This window comes from Sorex fumeus, unplaced genomic scaffold (genome assembly GCF_029834395.1).
Source record: "Sorex fumeus unplaced genomic scaffold, SorFum_2.1 ptg000033l, whole genome shotgun sequence".
Lineage (NCBI taxonomy): Eukaryota > Metazoa > Chordata > Mammalia > Eulipotyphla > Soricidae > Sorex > Sorex fumeus.
The window spans coordinates 20,682,691-20,691,503 of record NW_026606090.1 but is presented as its reverse complement, the minus strand read 5'-3'; the positions used below and the strand labels follow the sequence as shown (position 1 = coordinate 20,691,503).

Genomic DNA, 8,813 nt, shown 5'->3' with positions numbered 1-8,813 from the left:
TTTTCTTTTCTGTTCTTTTTTTCTTTTTTTTTTTTGGCCATTCCTTTACCCGTAGGCAGTCGTGTTTTCAAATACCAGGGCTATTTATTGCACTGACAAGAATTAATTCGTAAATTCAGGACATGGAAGTACTTTGGAAATACGTCTGTCGAGAAGTGGCGAAAGGATTCGAGAGGGTGCAGACTGGACTGATGCCTGCTTTGCAGAGCTGACCCAAGGGGCAGTGTGACCTCAGAAATAGCACTCAGATATCCAGGGATTACGAAGTAGGAGCAAGACAAGACACACACGGCAGCCTAACAGCTGAGCCTAGCCTGAGCAAATACAGCAAGAAGGGAGACATCCAGTGAAATAATCCAAGGTGATCATGAGCTTCCTCTCAGTTCAACCCTTTTGGCCTCTTTCTCACTGGAGTCAAATTGTGCCGATTTCAGAGCTGTTTTTTTCTTCCTGAGGATATGCCCCCCAACTCCCACCTACAGAGAGGGGTCTTGTTCCTCCAAAGGCTGACAGAACTCTCTGCTTCATCTCAATGGCATTCTCAGGAGGGTTAGTCTTTGAGTCTTCTCAAGGAGACCCAAGGACGTTGGCTCTTCTTTGCCCTGAAGTACCCATACCCAAAGCGCTCAGGTTGTCCCCTGAGGTCTGTGACTATCTCAGGCAGGCTTCCCAGAAAGCGGGGTTGTATGGGCTCTATGAACCATGCCATGAAACCTGAGCCCTCCATCTCCTTGATCATATTGGAAACCCTCACTTTCACTTTGGGTTATTTATAAAATATTCTTAGAGGTGGAATTTTGTTCCTCTTCACTGGGCAAACGATAACCTAGTTTTTAAGTGGGAAAACATTGACAGAGCACCTACTTCATGTTCCCTGGTCACGACCTAAACATTTTCAAATGTTGATTCATTGACTCTTCATGGTGACCCAGTGGTAGAGCGCGAAATGTTAAGCATGTCAACCAAAGCAGCTCATCAAACAAAGCAGAGAGGCTGGGGGCTGGGGATTCAAACCCTGGTTTGTCTAGTTCTAGTGAGCGTGTCATTGGCTGGAACTGATGGGTGATGAAAAAAAATCGCCCTGCCCAAAAATCAAAACCAAAACTCAGAATCCTACGTATATTTATTTCAAAGAAAACGTGTTTCCCGCCTCCCACGTTCCGCTTCTCTTCCTCAAAGCAGAATATGCTAAGGCAGTGAAGTCCTGGTTTCACACCTGGTGGCTGGCTGGCTGGCTCCTTGCTGCTTTAGCAATCGAAATGCAAGAGGAAGCGGGTGGTTTCATCACCGCTGTTTCGGGCTGTGTGCGAGGGTTGAGCGTGTCTCCTGCCCTCCTGGCTCCTCTCCTGCCCCCAACTCTGGGCTTTGCGACCCCGGGTTCTGGAGGGTCCTCATCAGTCAGGCCCCTACCCCAACACCCCCAGTGGATGCGGCTCTGCCCCTGGAACACCCCGTTTCTACGGGAGCGTCGGGCCCCTTCCCCCAGGCCCCGGACCTCCCCCCGAGTCTGCAGGCGCGCGTGTGCGCCCGGGTCCGAGTTGCACGCCCGCCTTCCTGCGCGTTCCCCTGTCTGCCCACGTGGGAGGCGGGCCCCAGAACCTGCCGGAACCTCGCCCGGAACCTCGCTGGGCTGCCTCGGTTTCCTCGCTGGGCCGGGGAGCGGGGCCGGGCGGGGAGACCGCTGCCCTCCGGCCCGCCCTGCGGACGCGCCGCCTGCTGCCCGTTTCCCAGTGCGCTGGGGGCGTCGGGGCCGCGGGGGGCGTCCGGGCTGCGCTCTGGAAACGTCCCCCGAGCCCGCAGCTCCCCTGGGGGCCGCCCCGAGCTCAGGGCTGCTGGGTGGGGCCCCTGACCCTCGGGCCCCCGGGGGCCGGGAGAGGCGCGCGCGCTGACACCTGCTGCGGGGCGCGGCGTCGGGGACCCCACCTGCGGGCCGCCCCGCCCCGGCACCCCTCTCCTCCCCCGCGGGCTCCCGAGCATTGTACTCACATCCGGGGCTGGCTTTGCCTTAATGCGAGACGTAATTAACCCGGAAAAAAGAGCCGCAGACGCGGCGGGGCGGCTCCGATCGGCTCCAGCCCGGGGGTCCCGGGGCCCCGGAGGCGCCTGCAGCCCGCGGGGAGCCCGCTCGGCCTCAGGCCTTGCCGCTGCACCTCGGGGTAAGTGGGGCGCGGGGGGAGGCGGGCACCGCGCAGGGACCGTCCTCGGGAGCGGCCCGGACACTCGGCTTCCCGGGTCCCCGGGCGGGCCCCCGGGGGACCTTCTCCCCTCCGCCCTGGAGCTCCTGGCGCCCAGGGGAACTGGAAGGAAACGGTTCGGAAATGCAGGTTCGGCGCCAAGTTGGGGAAGGAGCTGGAGGGAAGCTGGCCGCCTCCTGCTCCTCCCGAACTTCTTCCTCACCTTCCTCGCTTCCCTCTCGGCCCTTGATCTAAGGCTGCTCTTCATCAGCCCCCTGTTTCTGCTAATGTTAAGGAGGAAAGGGAAAAAGACGCCTTGTAGGGAGGAAAAGTGTCCAGGCATGTCCGGAGAGGAGGCGGGGCAGGGGCACGCGCCGCTTGGGGCCTCACTCATCTGCTCTCCTCCTCGGGCCCTGCACGGTAAGAGTTCCTTTCTCCTGGCCGAGGGGACGCGCGAGCTTGTGCCAGATAGCGCAGCGGGGAGGGCGTTTGCCAGGGCTTCGACACCCCCAGCATTATATAGGGTCCCCCAGAACCGCCAGGAGTGATTCCTGAGTGCAGAGTAACCCCTGAGCATCGCCGGGTGTGGCCCTCTCTCCCTCCCTCTATGCCCCCCCCCCCTCCTCCCGGGTTCCTTCTCCCACTCTTTCCCTCAGAGTGGGGGAAACATTCTTCTGAGATGCCAGCTGTGGCCCGTGGCTGCACCCAGGGGTCTGTGGTTGCACTTTGGAGCTTTGCAAGTTCCCAGCCTGCACTCATAGGTTATAGGTTTTCTTTCTTTCTTTCTTTCTTTCTTTCTTTCTTTCTTTCTTTCTTTCTTTCTTTCTTTCTTCTTTTCTTTCTCTCCTTTCTTTTCTTTCTCTCCTTTCTTTCTTTCTTTCTCTCTTTTCTTTTTCTCTTTCTCTCCTTTCTTTCTCTCCTTTCTTTTTCTTTTTCTCTTTCTTTCTCTCCTTTCTCTCCTTTCTTTTTCTTTTTCTCTTTCTCTTTCTTTCTCTCCTTTCTTTTTCTTTTTCTCTTTCTCTTTCTCTCCTTTCTTTCTTTCTCTCCTCTCTCTCCTTTCTTTTTCTTTTTCTCTTTCTCTCCTTCCTTCCTTCCTTCCTTCCTTCCTTTCTTTCTTTCTTTCTTTCTTTCTTTCTTTCTTTCTTTCTTTCTTTCTTCAGTCCCCCATTCTTGACTTTCTAGAATGTCATCACGTTTATGTGGGGGCAAAGCCTTCAGGAACAGTGAAGACCCTTGAAGAATAGAAGTCTTTGCTCGCTATTTCAGGTGTGTGTCGTGGACTTTTTGTTGGCTGTTGTGAAGCACAGTGCTGAACAGACAGCCTTGTCTCCTTCAAGGAGCTTCCAGTCTGAAGGAGGAGACTGCAGGGGTGCCTAGGAGGAGCAGCCCAGAGCAGATAACTAGAGTCTGGCTTGTGGAGGAGCAGCCTTCAAAGAGTGTCTTCATCATCATCCCAGAAACAAGCCTCTCCCTTAGATGCCATTGGGGGCAAGCGGCTTCTGCTAGAGCAAAGGGCTAATGTGTGGTCTGTGGCCAGCCCAAGCCTGACACTCACTAGGTGCTAAGTAAATATTTGTTGGACGAATGAGCTAATAACTGCAAGCACATTCATTATCTGCAGCTGTCCAAATGCATGAGGCTGAGGGCTGTGTGACTATGCCTTCCGCCTGAAAAAATTTGATTCGCCAAGCTCGTCCCTGAGTCATTCATTGCCTTGGGACCACAAGTCTCTTCTCACCTGTCTGTAACAACTTTTCTCCCAGGTTCTGTGGAACTCTGAATGCAGTTCTAGCTAGGTAATGATGTGGAAACTGTCTGGGATTGGTGGAAAGTTTGCATATGCTTCTGTTACCTTGCAGGTGCTTTTCTTCTTTCTTGTGCATAAGGAAGTTAAAACCTGCGAATCCCCTCATGCCATCAGGGTGAGCGGAGTAACTCAGTTGAAGTTAAAAATAAAAGATTGCCAAGACCTAGAGAAATGCTGAAGGCATCAGGTTTGGGTTGGGGCTCACCTACGGAAAGGTTCTGCAAAGGTGGGCAGGGCCAACGAGGCAGCAGTCTGAGAGGCCCGGCCGGGTCTCACTGGGCAGCCCTGATGCCAGCTTGTCAGTGTGTGCTGCAAGTGCTGGGCCGCTGGAACGACGTAGCAACAGGAGCGTCGTCTTTGTGTGTGAACAGCTGTCACTTGTTGATTTCCTGTCCTCTTTGTGGGGCAGGTGGACAAGTGGGTGATGTTCCTGTAAAAAGACTGGAGGCCTAAAATTAGATCTCGCTGTGGACCACGCTGCAGGGAGAATGCCCCTGCTGATTTACAGACACGTGGTGGTGCCACTTGCTCTGGCCAATAGAGTTCCAGAGCTCGAAGAAGAGGCTCTGGGTGCTGGGGTTTGGAACTCGGGGCTGTCCCTGCCTGCCACCAACCCTCCCTGCTTCCCACTCTGAGCAGTTTGGGTCTCCCGACTCTCGGTTTCCTCCAGTGAGCCACAGATGCCTGCAGGTTAATCTGGTAGGCTTCTAGAAGGAGGAACCAGAGCAGATATTCTGTGACAGCCTCTGGAAGAGAAGAAACCTAACTCTGCTCAACTTTTGAGACAGTGTACTGACAAGGAGGGGAGATGAGGGTGTGAGAGGGCAGCGCTGTGTTCCTGCCTCTCCTGGCCTTCCCAGGGTGCGCCCCCTGGGTGGTGTTAGTGGGCAATAGGGCTAGAATCCAAAGACCCCATTGACTTTATTCCTTATCGTGGCTTGCTCTGCCCTCGCTTCCCCTGCCTCCTGCTCTTCAGCCTTGTAACTTATCTTCCAGCTGAAAACCTCTTCTCTGACCTGACCCCATTCGGTTGAAGTGACTTGTTAAGCGGTAAAGGCTCTCACTGCGGATGTCCAGCCCTGGAGGGACAGAAACTCTTGCCACTGCAGAGTGTGGGCAAAAGGCTCTGGGCCCACACTCTGCCTTTCCTTTTCTCTCTCTTGCTCCTGGCGATGTGTGGGAGACCGTGCAGTGCCGGAGCCAGAAGCTCCTGCATAGCTCAGGCCCGTCGAACTCTCTCAGCAGCCTGTGTGCGCTTCTTTTCTGAGCCGAGAGCTGGCGGCTGCTTGAGAAAACATGACAGTTCAAGAGCAGAGCGTCAGGCGTGCTGTCCTTTGAGCGAGGGCTCACATTGGCCGTCTGCTTGCAGGGTGAATCTGTGTGACAATCCCTCCATGGAAAGAGCTGAACACAGCCCCAGCGCCTGCCCTCGGAACCTGACAGGCATGTCTGGCTTCTTCGCTCTCCGGGTGGAGTCGAGACGGGCTCTCTGGTTTTGTGGCCACGCCTGGTGGTTCTCTGTGGATGCTGTGTGGTCCCTGGGACCAAGCCGGGTTTTGTTGCACACTTGTACTATCATCTGACCCCCTGGACTGACTCTCCAGCCGTGTTGTTTTTTTATTTTTGGGAATCTCTTGGAGAATTTTAGAAATGTAAGATGTGATGATCGCTGGAGAAGAGAGAACCATGCGTCCTTCTTAATGATGACTGCAGTGTCGTGGCCTTCCCATTGCTCTTTCTTGGGTGTTTTCAGAGTTTTTTTTTTCTTTTTTGGTGGTGGGAGGAGGCACATCCAGTTATGCGCAGGACTTACTCCTGATTCTGTGCTCTGAGAGCATTGCTGATAGAACTTGGGGGGACCACATGGGGTGCCGGGAATCGAACCTGCGATGGCCATGTGCAAGGCAAGTACTCAGACTGTTGTACTATCTTCCTGGTCCCTTTTGATTTTTGGTTTTGGGCTATACCCATGGCGCTCAGGGATCACTTTTGGCTCTGTGCTCAGGCATCACTCCTGTGGGGCTTAGGGGATCATACGGGTTGCTAGTGATGGAACCCAGGTTGGATATGCAAGACAAGTGCCCTCCGCTGTCTTATTGCTCTCGTCCCCTTACTGCTTGTTCTTACTTTAGTAGCAGAGCACTTGGACCCGCTTTGCAGGCAGTGCTGTGGTAGTAATAGTTCTCAGAGAACTACTTGTTAAGTGTTACACACACACACACACACACACACACACACACACACCCGTCTCTTAGCCACAGCAGTGTCTACCGTTTGCTCGTGTTATCAGACCTGTTCAGTACTGTCCACATATCATTTCATGTCACTCACTGCTGGAGCCATTGAAGTAGCTTTTTAGAGGCTCGCTCTCTGTTGTGAAAATGAGGAAGTGGCCTGCGAGAGCCCCCGAGAGTCTGGCAGTAAACCCAGTTCCTTTTACTTCACTCCTCAGCATTGGTGGGTAACTGAAATTAGCACCCTCACCCGTTTCAGTGTCTCTGTTTTGTCCAGTAACTGTCACCTGCGTGTTCTCCTTGCTAAACCCAGCTCTCCTTCCTAAGCTTAGAGGTGTGAGATTGTGTTTTTAGACACCCAAAGGCCACTGACATTTTGCTGTCACACTTTAAAAAAAAGACTGGGAGACAGAAGTAATGTTTTCTTTTTATTTTCCTACTAACGATTTGTTTTTTGAAGTAAATAGATTTTATTTGGAGGACTTTTGAGGGGGAGTGGCGGGGGAGAGGGAGGGAGGGAGGGAGAGAGAGAGAGAGAGAGAGAGAGAGAGAGAGAGAGAGAGAGAGAACAATGCACTCAAGAGAGACTGTGGTCGGAGAGCCCCTAGACACATCCCAACATTAGACATAAAAGCATGAAAGTCCACATCTCAAGAGGGGAGATGCAGGTGACACGTACTCGGGAACTGCATGTCCTCGGCCACATGGGCACAAGCAGCACATGGATGGGCTCGGGCAGCATATGCGCCCTGACAATGTTTTAGTGGACGAAATGGTCAAGCTTTAAAATGAAGATTAGGGGCTGGAGTGATAGCACAGCGGGTAGGGCGTTTGTCTTGCACTTCGCAGACCTGAGTTCAATTCCCAGCATCCCATATGGTCCTCTGAGCACCACCAGGAGTAATTCCTGAGTGCATGAGCCAGGAGTAACCCCTGTGCATCGCCAGGTGTGACCCAAAAAGCAAAAAAAAGAAAAAATGATGATTAAACTGGGAACACTAGTGGAGGGACATTGACACTGGTGGATGGACTGGTGTTGAATTATTGTATGTTTCAAACTCAGCTATCAGTAGTCTTGTAAATCATGACTCTTTAATTAAAAAGAAAGATGAGTAGAGCCCCAGAATGCCTGTGTGGCAGTTTTTAGGGAGCTGAGTGGTGAAACGGAAGTCACTGTGTCTTCTTTTATTTATTTATTTATTTATTTATTGAATCACTGTGGGAAAGGTTACAAAGCTTTCAGGTTTAAGGTCTCAGTCATGCAAATGTCAAACACATTTCCCTTTACCAATACTTATTTTTTACCATGAAGAACCCCAATAAAACCCCACCCCCACCCCTCCCAGTCCCTGTGAGGCAGATGAATTCTAGTTAACACTCTATCTGCTTTGATTAGATTCATTGTTTCAATAGAAGATTCACCACTATTATTTAGAGTTTACCCCCCCCCCCCAAATCAGACATGCTGAAAAAGCATTGTGAAGTGATTTGCTTTCTACAGCTGGGTTCAAGAATTAAATGTTGGTTTTGGATTTCTGCTATTTTACCTATTGACCCTGGAAGTCACTGTGTCTTCTAACTGGGGCTTTCACTCTGAAAATTGGGCATGAGTGTTTCTAGGCTGTCTGCAGTTGAATGTGGCTCTGCTGTACTGCTGTCCCTGGCAGAGGTGGTCACAGGGGTCTTGAGTCACAGATGACAGGCCATTGTTTCCTATTGATTCCAACACTCACTCTTGCTCTGTTGTTTAGAGAGGTCATGAGTGTCAATGACTAGTTTGTTGTTTTGGGAACTGAATTTCAGTGGTATTAATGTTTGGTTTCTCTTGCGACTCCCCCGACATTTTCCCCTTTAAAAATTCTTTTTTTAAGGCCCAGAGAGATTGTACAAGGGTTAAAGTGTTGGCTTACGTGTAGCTTCCCAGTTGAATTCCAGGAACCACGTGGTCCCCTGTGTACCGCGGAGGGTAATTCCCAAGCCTAGAGCTGGGAGTAGTTCCCAGCACCGCTGCATGGGTCCCAGCCCAGCTAGCCACAGATTCCTTCTTTAGTGTCTCTTGCCTTCCTGTCAGATTGCTAGGATCCAGCGGAGAATCTCCTCTCCTAATCCTCCTCTCCCCTTCCTTACCTTTCTTTCCCTCCCCTTCCCCTTCCCCCTCTCCTTCCTTCCTTCCTTCCTTCCTTCCTTCCTTCCTTCCTTCCTTCCTTCCTTCCTTCCCTCCCTCCCTCCCTCCCTCCCTCCCTCCCTCCCTCCCTTCTCTCCTTCCCTCCTTCCTCCTCCTTCCCTCCGTCCCTTCTCTCCCTCCCTCCTTCCTCCTCCCTCCCTCCCTCCCTCCCTTCCTCCTTCCCTCCTTCCTCCCTTCCTTCATGATCAGCTTTTCTTAAACTTGACATTCTGTAACTGTTTACATTCCTCTCCCCATGGGCACTCCCTTTGGGAATAGGTTCCCAGTACATGGCCTTCTCTCTCACTTGATTCTTCTGTCCACTTTTTGGAATTTGCTCTTCTGATAGTTTAAAATTCCAAGAGAGCTTGTGACCCCAAACACTTCCCTGCCCCTCGCCCCAGGGAAATAGATGCTCCCCTACTTGCCAAGGG

General features: G+C 52.2%; 1 protein-coding gene across 1 annotated transcript in view; it reads left to right on the top strand.

The window, feature by feature from the left end:
• Positions 1 to 1,860: 1,860 nt before the first annotated feature.
• PLEKHA2 (pleckstrin homology domain containing A2) overlaps positions 1,861 to 8,813 on the top strand; it is a 75,115-nt gene continuing 68,162 nt past the window's right edge. Inside the window, exon 1 of the mRNA XM_056116800.1 lies at positions 1,861 to 2,156. The gene's annotated coding sequence lies outside the window, so the exon portion shown is untranslated. The remainder of the gene's footprint in view (positions 2,157 to 8,813) is intronic.